At 54.6% G+C, this 15,495-nt stretch overlaps 1 protein-coding gene across 12 annotated transcripts in view; it reads left to right on the top strand.

Annotated features, from left to right (window-relative positions):
• The window catches only part of ABLIM2 (actin binding LIM protein family member 2), a 1,607,463-nt gene that overhangs the window by 678,224 nt on the left and 913,744 nt on the right, over nt 1-15,495 (top strand). The window lies entirely within an intron of this gene.

The raw sequence follows: 15,495 nt of genomic DNA, 5'->3' as shown, positions 1-15,495 counted from the left end.
GATCAGAGGCATAAAGATTGTAATAAAAATCAAGAAGGGCATTGTTTATGTTGTTTAGTTTAGTTAATCTGTTGCCATCAGAGGAAATTATATGGGTAAAAAGGGGTTTTTCTTTTTCTTTTTTAGATAAGAGGCAAACATTTTACAACCTTTGTTTGATCCACAGTGGAGTTTAGTTCTAGACCTAAGTAAGGAATTAGCAGCTCTATCAGTGCAAATTTTGTTGAACCCAATACGTTTAGTCATAAGAGTTTTCATGGTAATAGGATCCGGGTTTGCACAGTAGGATTGTTCAAGTTGTTTAATTGAGCTCTAAGAGATTGTTGTGAGTGAGTAAAGCCTGCCGTTTTTTAATGGCAACAAATTGAATTATGAATCCACAAAGGGTTGCTTTGAAAGCGTCCCAGTTGTTGTTCATGGAGGTGTGCTCAGGGCGGTTATTAAAATATAATTCTTTAATGAAGGAGTTAATTTTGTCAACAACGGATTTGTCTTTGAGCAAAAACTAATTAAATCTCCATCTTGGTGAAAGTTTAGTAATGGGTATCCATTCGAGGGTGGTGGAAACACGTGTATGATGTGAAATAATAATGGCACCAATGTCAGAGTTTAAAATGCAAGAGGTTAGTGAGGAATTAACAAAAATATAGTCTAATCTGGAGAAGGATTGATGGGGAGTGGAATAGAACGTAAAATCTTTAGTGTCAGGATGACAGAAATGCCAGGAATCAATTAGATTCAGATTTTGTAATAAGTTTAGAAAACTGTTCAGAGATTTGGAATTTATAAAGTTCGAGGAGGATTTGGTCAAGGGCGAATTCAATAATTTGGTTCATGCTACCACAAAAAATAAGTTTGAAAGAGCTTTGTAATACAATGGATCAATAAAGGGGTTTGGGGGCATTGGGGCCATAAACATTAACAATGGTAGCAGGTAGGTTGTTAATGATTGCGTCTACAATGATCCATCGGCCTTCAGGGTCTTTTTCTTCTTCAACTAATGAAAAGTTCAAATGTTTATTAATTCATATAGGGACTCCACTCTCCTTATCCAAAGCATTCTAAAAGAATGTATGACTGATCCAAGGGGCTCTAATCTTGAGGTTCTCACTATCAGAACTCAAATGTGTTTCTTGGATACACACAATGTCGGGTTTTTGCTTAGCAAGTTGGGAGATAACTTTACTCCATTTTATAGGGTGAACTAGCCCATTAACATTCCATGTGACAAATTTAATAAACATTTGGAGAGATGAGAAAGATAATGGCAACAGTAGGATAAGAAGCAGAGATTAATAAAACATTCAAATACTGCCATAAGTATGAATTTAAGAATTTCAAAACATCAATGAACAACAAATTACTAAATATAGGGGTAACAATGGAGTACAAGGGGAAGAACATAAGGGAGGGAAGACGACTAAAGAGAGAAGAACATATAAGAGTGCACACGTTGGATAAAAAGGGATATAAAGAATGAGTAATGGCAGAAGGATAACGATAAGGTTAACTGGCAAGTAAGCGAGCAAGAATATCATGGGGGAATCCCAGAGTACGGAGAGGTAATAAGCACAGGCGAAGACAAGCAAGAGCAAGAAGTGATAGTAACATTTAAAGTTGAATATGAATGAACACCAGGAATAGCCATTAGAAATACAAAGAAATGGAACCAAATGTTTAAATGAGCAATAAATTTCAAGTAGGATAAGACAAACAATGAAGTATCATTTAGCTTTGGAGTAAATCAAGTTTGTAAAGTTGAGAGAGAAGGGTCAATAGATTTGATGGGAGATCTTGGTTTGTCCCTTAGATGAGTTGAAGTGGATGGAGCATCAAATGGGATTGAAAAAGTTGATCTGCTCCGTTTGGGTGCATATTTGATGTGTTGATTCTTGGTTATTTTGAAAGTCGACAAGTGAAGTGGAGGATCCGATTTGGAAGTATTGACCAGAGTGTTCGGGGAGGTTATATCCATCAGTGATGTTGGTAAACCTGAAGTAAATTCTGAAGATAATTTGGGTCCGTAAATTCTTTAGTGGGGCCATCTGGAATGGTAATAATCATCCTTGCGGGGTCCAACAAGCCATATATGATTTTGAGGAATTTCAAGAGAGGTCTCATATCTAGGGATCTCTTTTTTATGGCTTGGGTAATCCTGGAAAAGCCTGGGGAGATAAAGATTCTATTGCTCTGGAACAGGATGGGGGAATTTATTTTTCCTGGCAGTTAGTAGGATTTGACGCGCTTGCTGATGTCATAGGAAGCAATCAATGAAGGGTCTTGTCGAGGTGTTTTTGCTGGAAAAACAGGGTCTGATCCTGTGAGCATGTTGTAGTTCCAGTGGGGGTGAGAAGGTGATCCCTAGGGCAGAGTTGATCCAATTGACAAGAAAGCTGACAGGGTCATCTCCTTCCATTTTTTCAGGGATCCCGTAAAAGTGAAGATAACCCCTCTGATTCCTGTTTTCTACCTCTGTGACTTCAGTGTTCCAGTTGTGCAAATCTTACTTGCATGTTGTAGAAGCCCTCCACTCTATCCTCCACGATTCAGATTCTGTCTTCCGTTTCATCAAGTCTCCCTGAAAATGTCTTGATATCATTTTTTGAAGTCTTTGAGCTCTTCTTGTATAGATGAGGAGCAGGCGTCCAACGTGGAAATAGCTGACTGCACGTTACAGAGTTCTGAAAATACATACAGGCATTGAAAGGTGGGCTGTCAGGTGATGTCATAGTTTTAACAGTATCAGCCATGTTTAAAAGGTATATAATCTTAGCAATGAGACGGAGATGAGAGAACAACAGTGGGACTTTAAAAAAAAAGTAGAATGTGAAATTTTGTAATACCACAATCAAATGTCAGTAGCGAGCAGGTTGCATTAAGTTGAACTGAGTTGGGATGATAAAGCCAAGGGATGATGTGATTGAGAGGTCAGACAGTGCAATGAAAGCTTCACTTCAAAAGAGGCAAGCAAAGGGCACAGCCATTTATTAATTCAATGGGTTTGATGGTATGAAGATGACGGATTCCGCTATAGCTTATGTTAAGAACTAAGAATCGCCAAAATCTTGTAAAGGAATTAATAAATTATCCCAAGAACGTTGTGACAGTTGATGATCAGGCAGACATGTATTAATGTCTAAAAAATATCCATCTATGACACCCTCATATTTCATTGCAGAATGTATACAATTATGAATTCAAGTATTTAAATAATTTTCCATGTGTAAACTGGCATACTTATTGGATAAAGCTCCCATTTGCTATGAGATTGAAGATAGCAGGCTGTTCCAAGTCACAATTTTCTGAAATGCAGGACATGTAATGAATGCACATGAAGCAGAAAGTTACTAAAAAGTTATGAAGAAAGTTTCTTTTATAATTTGGCAGGTAGTGATCAAGAATCCTAATGAAACTGCTTTGTTAGGTAATTAAGGGGAATTCATTGTATAAAATTCCCTTAATGCTGAAAATGCATTTAACATAGTTATTTTGCTGCCCACGTGTTTAAAAATTGGTGGACTCCTTCTGCAAATGCTAAATAGAATTTACGTGAAGGAAATGAGTACCCTAACACAAGCGGGTCATCTGCTTGCGTATGCCGATCAGCTGACTGCACTCGTCGGCAAGGCTAATGACGTGAGGCCGCTGCTGCAGGCCTCGCTAACCATTCCAGCCGAGCAGTCTGTTCATGGTTCACAGCCAGAGTCACACGATGAAGAAAACATAGAGCCGAGGGGTACATCGAATTCATCTTCCTGGGAAGCAGTGCCATCAAAGAAATGCAGACATCCAAGACAAATGATGAAGAGATAGGCTTCAGCATGGTAAACCGGCCTGCACCATGGAAAGTTGTGACAGAGTCAACGGCAGATATGAAGAGGAGTAGTATGAAGGCACAGTTGCACATAGATTTTAGACACTATGTTCTGCTACTGATACTACTTATAAGTAGTAATTTGGAAAAAAAATATGTAGAGACGCGTGTTCATTATAATAGAAGGTCAACTCAGCTCTCGGAGCTCAGCAATTAAGCTGCCATCTCTGTTGCTGCTTGGCCACGCCCCCAGGATTTTCTCCATTTTAATTATTATGTGGTAAGAGTCACAGGATGTCCTTCACATGTTACGGTAGATTTGGGAAGAACTGGAGAAAGCCTTTCCCAAAGAGCCCCATGGTTGAAAGAACATATGGCTACTGTCAAAACAATAGTTCAAGCCTATATGGTTAAAGCTAAAAAAAAATCAAAGGACCTACCATGATAAGAAAGCTATGCTCAGGTCCTTTTCCATTGGACAAAACGTTCTTGTTCTCCTCCCATCATCTGAGAGTAAGATGTTGTCTAAACGGCACGGTCCTTATAAGGTCATACAGCAAACAGGGCCACATGATTATTGAGTCTCCCAACCCAATAGAAGAATTAAAACCCATATCTATCACATAAATCTCCTAAAGCAGTGAAGAGAGGTCCCTGTTGAGAACAGTATAGTAGTATTGACCAGTTTATTTATCAAAGAATCTTTGAAAAAAACTTTGATTCCTTACCACCTTTCCCTGAATCAGAGAGATCTGTTAGAACAATTTCCTGATTTCTTTAACTCTGAACCAGGAAGAGTTAAAGGGGTTTATCACTACATCCGTTCACCCTGAGGGAAAGTGGTACATTTGAAACCCTACCAGATACCAGCAGCTAGAAAAGGAATAGTCCTAGAGGATGTCACGGTTTATTACACGGCACAACCAAGCCAGGGAACTCCTTCCCCTGCAATGAATGTGCCGCACAATAAAACAGATTCTTTTTTAGTAGGCCTCCAACCCGTCTCGCACCCAACCTCCACAAACACCCCATGTCACAATGGGCTAGAAACCAGGCGGTGTGTATCAATAGTATATTTATCAGTTTATCATTTATGTCAAAACGAAAATCCACCGATTACAACCGCCATCAATGTTGTGGCAACACAAAATGCAATAATCTCTACAAAACAACCAGGTTAGGATATACCGCCACAGTTGCTTCCTTTTTTTAATGGCAGAACAGAAAAATAACAATTTACCACACAATGATAGCACTAGCATTAAGAACTCCCCTGCAACACTCAACCCCCAAACATCAATTGGACTTGATTCCTTTGAATGGAAGGCATGGCAGGGAGTAAGAAACCAAGGTAAAAAATTGGTTTTGGTGTGGTGAAGCATGGGAAAATCCGTTTTTGGAGCCCAATGGAAGAATGTTTTTTTTAAAAATTCTTTCTCAAAACTGCTAGGGGAAAGAGTGAGAAAACAGAGAATTTGCTTACTTATGTTTAGAAAGACAGGCCGAGCTTTTAGTGACTATTAATCAGCACATAAGGAGAACATCGATTTTTAGAATATGTATCACATGGCCAATGGAAAGGGAATGCAAATGAAAAATCCTTTTGACCACATACTAGGGAAAGAGTAACAGAAAGGGAAATCAGTTTTTGGGATGTCAAGCTTAATTTCAATGGAAAAGAAAATGCAAATGGATTTTGTTTTTACTGAGGCTGCAAATGACAGGTAGGCTCTGGGAAGGGGTTAGCTAACAACAGGGAAATCGGTTTTGGGTTAGGATAGAAAATGCCAAGGGAAAATACAGTGGCAAATAGAAATTCGTTCAGCGGGGCCCAATTTAAAAACAGGGACAAATTTGTTTCTTAGATCACCATGGGATTAGTTGTTTTGGGACAACACTTTATAACTATAACAATTAACAAAAACACTGGGACAAATATTGCTGGTTTCAAATTCCACCAATCACAATCCTGTGAAAATCAATGGGGGAATGAATTGATTTACTTACAAAAATACTAAATGGGTAATTCATAGAATTTCGCACAAAAGTGGCGTACGCGGCTGGCGCAGTGTCCCCGTGCGATACACTGCGCCAGCCGCGTGCGATAAAATCCATTTCATCGCACAGCGTATTCATGGATTCCAGCCTCCAAAACCAGCCGTGGCGCAGAGTGGCGCAGCGACCCTGCAGCAGCGCCAGTTACGCCCACAAGAACGGCCTCGCGCAAGGAAAAGCCTTCAAAATTCCCAATTCATCGCAAAGGGCTGCGCTAACCCTGGACCAGTTCACAGGGCTGCCAAACAGTAAACGCCAAGCGGGGAACGTGTATTTCAGGGGTGCGCGGGAAGTATCACACGCGATTCCATCAGGGTACGTGTATTCCAGGGGTGCGTGGGAAGTATCACACGTGATTCCATCAGGGCACGTGTATTCCAGGGGTGCGCGGGAAGTATCACACGCAATTCCATCAGGGCACGTGTATTTCAGGGGTGCGCGTGTAGTCTGACACGCGATATCAGCAGGGTACGTGTATTACGGGGTTCGCGGGAAGTTCCACACACGATTGCCATGGGTATGGGTATTTCGGGGTGCGCGGGAAGTTCCACACGCGATTTCAGCAGGGTACGTGTATTCCAAGGTGCGCGGGAAGTTCCACACGCGATTTCAGCAGGGTACGTGTATTCCAAGGTGCAAGTGAAATTCCACATGCGAATCCAGCAGCCTACGTGGATTCCGGGGGTGCTGGGCAGTCCTACACGTGAATCCGCCATGTGGGTCCTCCCAGCTGTTCAACCGACACCCTCCATGGCCCCTGCAGGCGGCCCACACCACAGGGGACTACTCTGCACATGTCCCGCAGGCAGCCCATCCACCATGCCCATGCCCCCCAGCCAACCCACATGTCACCTTGCACTACTGCCCACCAACGCATGTCTCCCAGCACCCCCACCCCCGAGCACTGTGGGGCACCTGCCAGCAGGCCCCCACACATGTCCAACTCATGTCCCCCTGCACCCCCACCCCCCAGCACTGTGGGGCACCCTCCAGCAGGCCCCCACTCATGTCTCCCAGCACCCCCACCCCCCAGCATCCAGGGGCACCCTCCACCAGGCCCCCACTCATGTCTCCCTGCACCCCCACCCCCCACCAGTCAGGGGCACCCTCGACCAGGCCCCCACTCATGTCTCCCAGCACCCCCACCCCCCTGCATCCAGGGGCACCCTCCACCAGGCCCCCACATGCCCCAGCACTGTGGGGCACCCTTCACCAGGCCCCCACTCATGTCTCCCTGCACCCGCACCCCCCAGCACTGTGGGGCACCCTCCACCAGGCCCCCACTCATGTCCCCCTGCACCCCCACCCCCTGCATCCAGGGGCACCCTCCACCAGGCCCCCACTCATGTCTCCCAGCACCCCCACCCCCCTGCACCCAGGGGCACCCTCCACCAGGCCCCCACTCATGTCCCCCTGCACCCCCACCCCCCTGCATCCAGGGGCACACTCCACCAGGCCCCCACTCATGTCTCCCAGCACCACCACCCCCCAGAACTGTGGGGCACCCTCCACCAGGCCCCCACTCATGTCCCCCTGCAACCCCACCCCCCTGCATCCAGGGGCACCCTCTACCAGGCCCCCACTCATGTCTCCCAGCACCCCCACCCCCCAGCACTGTGGGGCACCCTCCACCAGGCCCCCACTCATGTCTCCCAGCACCCCCACCCCCCTGCATCCAGTGGCACCCTCCACCAAGCCCCCACTCATGTCTCCCAGCACCCCCACCCCCCAGCATCCAGGGGCACCCTCCACCAGGCCCCCACTCATGTCTCCCTGCACCCCCACCCCCCTGCATCCAGGGGCACCCTCCACCAGGCCCCCACTCATGTCTCCCAGCACCCCCACCCCCCTGCATCCAGGGGCACCCTCCACCAGGCCCCCACTCATGTGCCCCTGCACCCCCACCCCCCTGCATCCAGTGGCACCCTCCACCAAGCCCCCACTCATGTCTCCCAGCACCCCCACCCCCAAGCATCCAGGGGCACCCTCCACCAGGCCCCCACTCATGTCTCCCTGCACCCCCACCCCCCTGCATCCAGGGGCACCCTCCACCAGGCCCCCACTCATGTCTCCCAGCACCCCCACCCCCCTGCATCCAGGGGCAACCTCCACCAGGCCCCCACTCATGTCTCCCAGCACCCCCACCCCCCACCACTGTGGGGCACCCTCCACCAGGCCCCCACTCATGTCTCCCTGCACCCCCATCCCCCACCAGTCAGGGGCACCCTCCACCAGGCCCCCACTCATGTCCCCCTGCACCCCCACCCCCCTGCATCCAGGGGCACCCTCCACCAGGACCCCACTCATGTCTCCCAGCACCCCCACCCCCCAGCACTGTGGTGCACCCTCCACCAGGCCCCCACTCATGTCTCCCTGCACCCCCACCCCCCACCAGTCTGGGCCACCCTCCACCAGGCCCCCACTCATGTCCAACTCATGTCTCCCTGCACCCCCACCCCCCAGCACTGTGGGGCACCCTCCACCAGGCCCCCACTTATGTCCCCCTGCACCCCCACCCCCCTGCATCCAGGGGCACCCTCCACCAGGCCCCCACTCATGTCTCCCAGCACTCCCACCCCCCAGGATCCAGGGGCACCCTACACCAGGCCCCCCTCATGTCTCCCTGCACCCCACCCCCCAGCACTGTGGGGCACCCACCACCAGGCCCCCACTCATGTCCCCCTGCACCCCCACCCCCCTGCATCCAGGGGCACCCTCCACCAGGCCCCCACTCATGTCTCCCTGCACCCCCACCCCCACCAGTCAGGGCCACCCTCCACCAGGCCCCCACTCATGTCCAACTCATGTCTCCCTGCACCCCCACCCCCCAGCACTGTGGGGCACCCTCCACCAGGCCCCCACTCATGTCCCCCTGCACCCCCACCCCCCTGCATCCAGGGGCACCCTCCACCAGGCCCCCACTCATGTCTCGCAGCACCCCCACCCCCCAGCACTGTGGGGCACCCTCCACCAGGCCCACACTCATGTCTCCCACCACCCCCACCCCCCAGCATCCAGGGGCACCCTCCACCAGGCCCCCACTCATGTCTCCCTGCACCCCCACCCCCCAGCACTGTGGGGCACCCTCCACCAGGCCCCCACGCATGTCCCCCTGCACCCCCACCCCCCTGCATCCAGGGAAACCCTCCACCAGGCCCCCACTCATGTCTCCCAGCACCCCCACCCCAGTGCATCCAGGGGCACCCTCCACCAGGCCCCCACTCATGTCTCCCTGCACCCCCACCCCCCACCAGTCAGGGGCACCCTCCACCAGGCCCCCACTCATGTCCCCCTGCACCCCCACCCCCCTGCATCCAGGGGCACCCTCCACCAGGCCCCACTCATGTCTCCCAGCACCCCCACCCCCCTGCATCCAGCGGCACCCTCGACCAGGCCCCCACTCATGTCTCCCTGCACCCCCACCGCCCAGCACTGTGGGGCACCCTCCACCAGGCCCACACTCATGTCTCCGTGCACCCCCACCCCCCAGCATCCAGGGGTACCCTCCACCAGGCCCCCACTCATGTCTACCTGCACCCCCACCCCCTAGCACTGTGGGGCACCCTCCACCAGGCCCCCACTCATGTCCCCCTGCATCCCACCCCCCTGCATCCAGGAGCAGCCTCCACCAGGCCCCCACTCATGTCTCCCAGCACCCCCACCCCCCTGCATCCAGGGGCACCCTCCACCAGGCCCCCACTCATGTCCCCCTGCACCCCCACCCCCCTGCATCCAGGGGCACCCCCCACCAGGCCCCCACTCATGTCTTCCAGCATCCCCACCCCCCAGCACTGTGGGGCACCCTCCACCAGGCCCCCACTCATGTCTACCTGCACCCCCACCCCCCACCAGTCAGGGGCACCCTCCACCACGCCCCCACTCATGTCTCCCAGCACCCCCACCCCCCAGCACTGTGGGGCACCCTCCACTAGGTCCCCACTCATGTCTCCCAGCACCCCCACCCCCCTGCATCCAGGGGCACCCTCCACCAGGCCCCCACTCATGTCTCCCAGCACCCCCACCCCCCAGCATCCAGGGGCACCCTCCACCAGGCCCCCACTCATGTCTCCCTGCACCCCCACCCCTCTGCATTCAGGGGCACCCTCCACCAGGCCCCCACTCATGTCTCCCAGCACCCCCACCCACCAGCACTGTGGGGCACCCTCCACCAGGCCCCCACTCATGTCCCCCTGCACCCCCAACCCCCAGCACTGTGGGGCACCCTCCACCAGGCCCCCACTCATGTCTCCCAGCACCCCCACCCGCCTGCATCCAGGGGCACCCTCCATCAGGCCCCCACTCATGTCTCCCAGCACCCCCACCCCCCAGCACTGTGGGGCACCCTCCACCAGGCCCCCACTCATGTCTCCCTGCACCCCCACCCCGCAACAGTCAGGGCCATCCTCCACCAGGCCCCCACTCATGTCCAACACATGTCTCCCTGCACCCCCACCCCCCAGCACTGTGGGGCACCCTCCACCAGGCCCACACTCATGTCTCCCAGCACCCCACCCCCCAGCATCCAGGGGCACCCTCCACCAGGCCCCCACTCATGTCTCCCTGCACCCCCACCCCCCAGCACTGTGGGGCACCCTCCACCAGGCCCCCACTCATGTCTCCCTGCACCCCCACCCCCCACCAGTCAGGGCCACCCTCCACCAGGCCCCCACTCATGTCCAACTCATGTCTTCATTCACCCCCACCGCCCAGCACTGTGGGGCACCCTCCACCAGGCCCCCACTCATGTCCCCCTGCACCCCCACCCCCCTGCATCCAGGGGCACCCTCCACCAGGCCCCCACTCATGTCTCCCGGCACCCCCACCACCCAGCACTGTGAGGCACCCTTCACCAGGCCCACACTCATGTCTCCCAGCACCCCCACCCCCCAGCATCCAGGGGCACCCTCCACCAGGCCCCCACTCATGTCTCCCTGCACCCCCACCCCCCAGCACTGTGGGGCACCCTCCACCAGGCCCCCACTCATGTCCCCCTGCACCCCCACCCCCCTGCATCCAGGGGCACTCTCCACCAGGCCCCCACTCATGTCTCCCTGCACCCCCACCCCCACCAGTCAGGGCCACCCTCCACCAGGCCCCCACTCATGTCCAACTCATGTCTCCCTGCACCCCCACCCCCCAGCACTGTGGGGCACCCTCCACCAGGCCCCCACTCATGTCCCCCTGCACCCCCACCCCCTGCATCCAGGGGCACCCTCCACCAGGCCCCCACTCATGTCCCCCAGCACCCCCACCCCCCAGCACTGTGGGGCACCCTCCACCAGGCCCACACTCATGTCTCCCAGCACCCCCACCCCCCAGCATCCAGGGGCACCCTCCACCAGGCCCCTACTCATGTCTCCCTGCACCCCCACCCCCCTGCATCCAGGGGAACCCTCCACCAGGCCCCCACTCATGTCTCCCAACACCCCCACCCCCTGCATCCAGGGGCACCCTCCACCAGGCCCCCACTCATGTCCCCCTGCATCCCCACCCCCCAGCACTGTGGGGCACCCTCCACCAGGCCCCCACTCATGTCTCCCAGCACCCCCACCCCCCAGCACTGTGGGGCACCCTCCACCAGGCCCACACTCATGTCTCCCAGCACCCCCACCCCCCAGCATCCAGGGGCACCCTCCACCAGGCCCCTACTCATGTCTCCCTGCACCCCCACCCCCCTGCATCCAGGGGAACCCTCCACCAGGCCCCCACTCATGTCTCCCAACACCCCCACCCCCTGCATCCAGGGGCACCCTCCACCAGGCCCCCACTCATGTCCCCCTGCATCCCCACCCCCCAGCACTGTGGGGCACCCTCCACCAGGCCCCCACTCATGTCTCCCAGCACCCCCACCCCCTGCATCCAGGGGCACCCTCCACCAGGCCCCCACTCATGTCCCCCTGCATCCCCACCCCCCAGCACTGTGGGGCACCCTCCACCAGGCCCCCACTCATGTCTCCCTGCACCCCCACCCCCACCAGTCAGGCCACCCTCCACCAGGCCCCCACTCATGTCTCCCAGCACCCCCACCCCCCTGCATCCAGGGGCGCCCTCCACCAGGCCCCCACTCATGTCTCCCAGCACCCCCACCCCCCACCAGTCAGGGGCACCCTCCACCAGGCCCCCACTCATGTCCCCCTGCACCCCCACCCCCCTGCATCCAGGGGCACCCTCCACCAGGCCCCCACTCATGTCTCCCAGCACCCCCACCCCCCTGCATCCAGGGGCACCCTCCACCAGACCCCCACTCATGTCTCCCTGCACCCCCACCGCCCAGCACTGTGGGGCACCCTCCACCAGGCCCACACTCATGTCTCCCTGCACCCCCACCCCCCAGCATCCAGGGGTACCCTCCACCAGGCCCCCACTCATGTCTCCCTGCACCCCCACACCCCAGCACTGAGGGGCACCCTCCACCAGGCCCCCACTCATTTACCCCTGCACCCCACCCCCCTGCATCCAGGGGCACCCTCCACCAGGCCCCCACTCATGTCTCCCAGCACCCCCACCCCCCTGCATCCAGGGGCACCCTCCACCAGGCCCCCACTCATGTCCCCCTGCACCACCACCCCCCTGCATCCAGGGGCACCCTCCACCAGGCCCCCACTCATGTCTCCCTGCACCCCCACCCCCCAGCACTGTGGTGCACCCTCCACCAGGCCCCCACACAGGTCCCCCAGCCAACATTTCATCACAATCTAGATCCCTGGCCCTTATGGTCAGCCTCCAAATGCCAAACACCCACCCGAGTATTGCATCCACCCACTTGGAAATGGCAATTACATGATAGAACCCCAATTGCAAGTTTGTAAATGAACACATGTCCCTCACATACACACAATGGGTGTCAGTGAATGTCAAAACCCATATCACGATATGCATGAAACCAATGAGATGATACTACACATTGAAGTTTGAAGAATAAATATGTATTAAAAGCAACATAAATTGAATCAAAAATAAACAAACAAAAATGGGAATTTAAAAAAACAAAAAGCAGCATGTCCGTGAAATAATGTAAAACCACAAATCATAATCCAAAGGAAAGGTGTCCAAAGTCACAGTCCACAAAAGTAAATCCAATGGAAAATTTAAATCGAAAACCATAGCTCCATGGAGAAATTATGAAAAAAAAAAATGAAAATCCAACAGTCAACTATATACAGATAAACAATCCAGGGTCCATGATCCCAACAGAAGAAATGAAACCTATCTAATAACACTACCTAATAAAAAAAACTATATACAAAAATGTGGCCCATTGTCCAAAAGGTCCAAAAAAACTGCAAAACCAAAGGAAACCTAACACTAACTACAGAACTATTTACAAGGGCAGCGGGCTAGTCCGACGGCTCACTTCGGGATGTTCCGGGCCAGGGCATCATCGAACTCCTGCTCAATGTCCCGGAGGCGTTCCTCCTCCATGGCCCCGAGGGTCCGCAGGGCCGTCGACATGTTCACCTCCAACTCCCTGCGGATTGCCTCGAGGCACTCGGCCCGCCTCAGGGCCCTCCGCATGGAGTTCTCCGCCCTGACCATCGTGAGCCGTGCCTCTTCCACCCGCTGCCGCTCCGCATCTATGGCGTGGCCCAACCACTGCCACACGGAAGACACTTCCCGTCCTGGGTCCTCCTGCCCTCCGGCCGATGCCTGCCCCTCCGATGTCGAAGGCCCCGAGCCATCATGGCTCCCACCTCATCGCTGCTGCTGCTGTGCCTCTGCCCGTGCCCTGCCTCCTGCTTCCTGAACATCCTCCACTGGCTGGGGTGCAGTCGTTGATGTGGCCACCCCTGCTGGACGTCCGACTCCCGACTGTGGCAGGGATACCTCCTCCACCAGCCTGGCCGCACCGTCAGAGGCAGCTCCACAGGGCACCCAGGTGACTAATGGGTGTGAAGATGGCACGGAGGACGACTGGCGCATAGGGGGTTCAGTTGAGGAGGGGGTCTGAGCAAGCCCCATCAAATGGAGGAATCCGGCCTGGGTGACCTGTCCCAGTAGGCCGACGCGGTCAACGAGCCATTCGATATGACGTGCAGTCTCCTCATGAAAAGACTGCAGGTCACCTCGCATGGCCCGTTGACGCAACGCCACAATAGTCAGGACAGGCTCAACCCGACCCGGATAGCCACGTCTGCAGGCAGAGGAAGGCCAGTTGTTGTGAGCTCATTACCTGCCTGAAAACGGGTCTGGACGTAAGCATCCCTGCTGGTGCAAGATGATGCAGTGACAGGATCAAGGACAGGATTGCACACAGGCACCTCCACGGCGGCCTGTGCTGCCTCCTGTCACTGGTCCTGCACTGCACCACTAGCACCAGTGGAATCCCCACCTCCAGACCCCGTCTCTGTTGCTTGCACGGCCTCCTCCTCCACCAAACCCCCCACCAACCTGGATGACTCCGTGCCATCTTCCCCCGTTGGGCCCTGTGGGGTCCCAGCTGCCCCTTCTGCTGCCGAGGAGTCCAACTCTGACCTCCGCCTCTTGGACCTCCCCCGGCAGCTGCGGCCTGGGATGCGGCACCGGACTCCTCACTCCCCGACGAGATCACAACCTTGCGTCTCCAGCTGACGGTGCGATCCCCACCGCTGTGCTCCACAGCACCTTCCCCGCCCTCTTCATCAGTTGACGCTGCAGACACGGAGAAATAAAACACAGGCATCAGGGCACTGTACAATGGACACATACACACATGACAGTTGTACATGAGTGGCATTGGCAAACCTCAGACATGGCATCACAATCGCCAACACACATGTCATTTCAACTTGCACACATGAGCCATACCACAGCCATATCGCAACTGCCAGCACCATCCATACACATACAACAGCATGAGCAGGCAAAGGTGAGCCAGACATCACATGCAACACAGGGAGTGCACTACACATGCACACACACCACCACACTTGCATGCATGTGTACACCTCTGCCAACTGTCGCAGTGTTCAGATGGGCATCCATGTCACATCTGCCAATCAGGCTTCCACATCCCGCTGTCACATGCATCCATGTTGCATCACTGTTGCACCCTTGTCAAATACACACACATGCACATGTACACAGTGCTGATACATGCAGCTGAAAACAACATCCATGTGTGACATCACGAACATGCCTACTTACATACACATTCATCCAAACATGTGTGCCCACACAACTGCATTTGGCATGCAAGCCTACACACACAAGCACCATCCATGTCTCACACATGACAGCCCTCGCATGTGGTAGCCTCACGGCCCTGTACACCCCCACCCATACTCGGCCCCATACAAACAGATGTGCAACCTGCAGACTACTGGCACATCACCACACGCACAGCTTACAATCATGATGCATGTACACTTACCGCTCGACTCCAGATGGGTCTGCCTCTCAAGGACCTGGACGTGGAGCACTGGGGATATGCGTTCCAGGACCCTCATCTGATCGTACGACAAGTGGCCCCAGCGGCCCTTAGCATCCGCTGCCTAAAAGAGGCGCCGGGCCTTGTTGAGTGTCCTGGACCTGAAGTCCTCCCAGCGCTTCTTGACATGTTGGAAGTCGCGGACTGCCACCCCCTCCGCGTTGATGGCAGTCACAATGTCCGTCCAGATCCGAGTACGTCCTTCCTTGTCGGCGCGCAA

This window comes from Ambystoma mexicanum, chromosome 6q, assembly GCF_040938575.1.
Source record: "Ambystoma mexicanum isolate Mex_15411 chromosome 6q, UKY_AmexF1_1, whole genome shotgun sequence".
NCBI lineage: Eukaryota > Metazoa > Chordata > Amphibia > Caudata > Ambystomatidae > Ambystoma > Ambystoma mexicanum.
The sequence above is the reverse complement of the archived record's forward strand: the minus strand, read 5'-3'. Positions and strand labels throughout refer to the sequence as shown.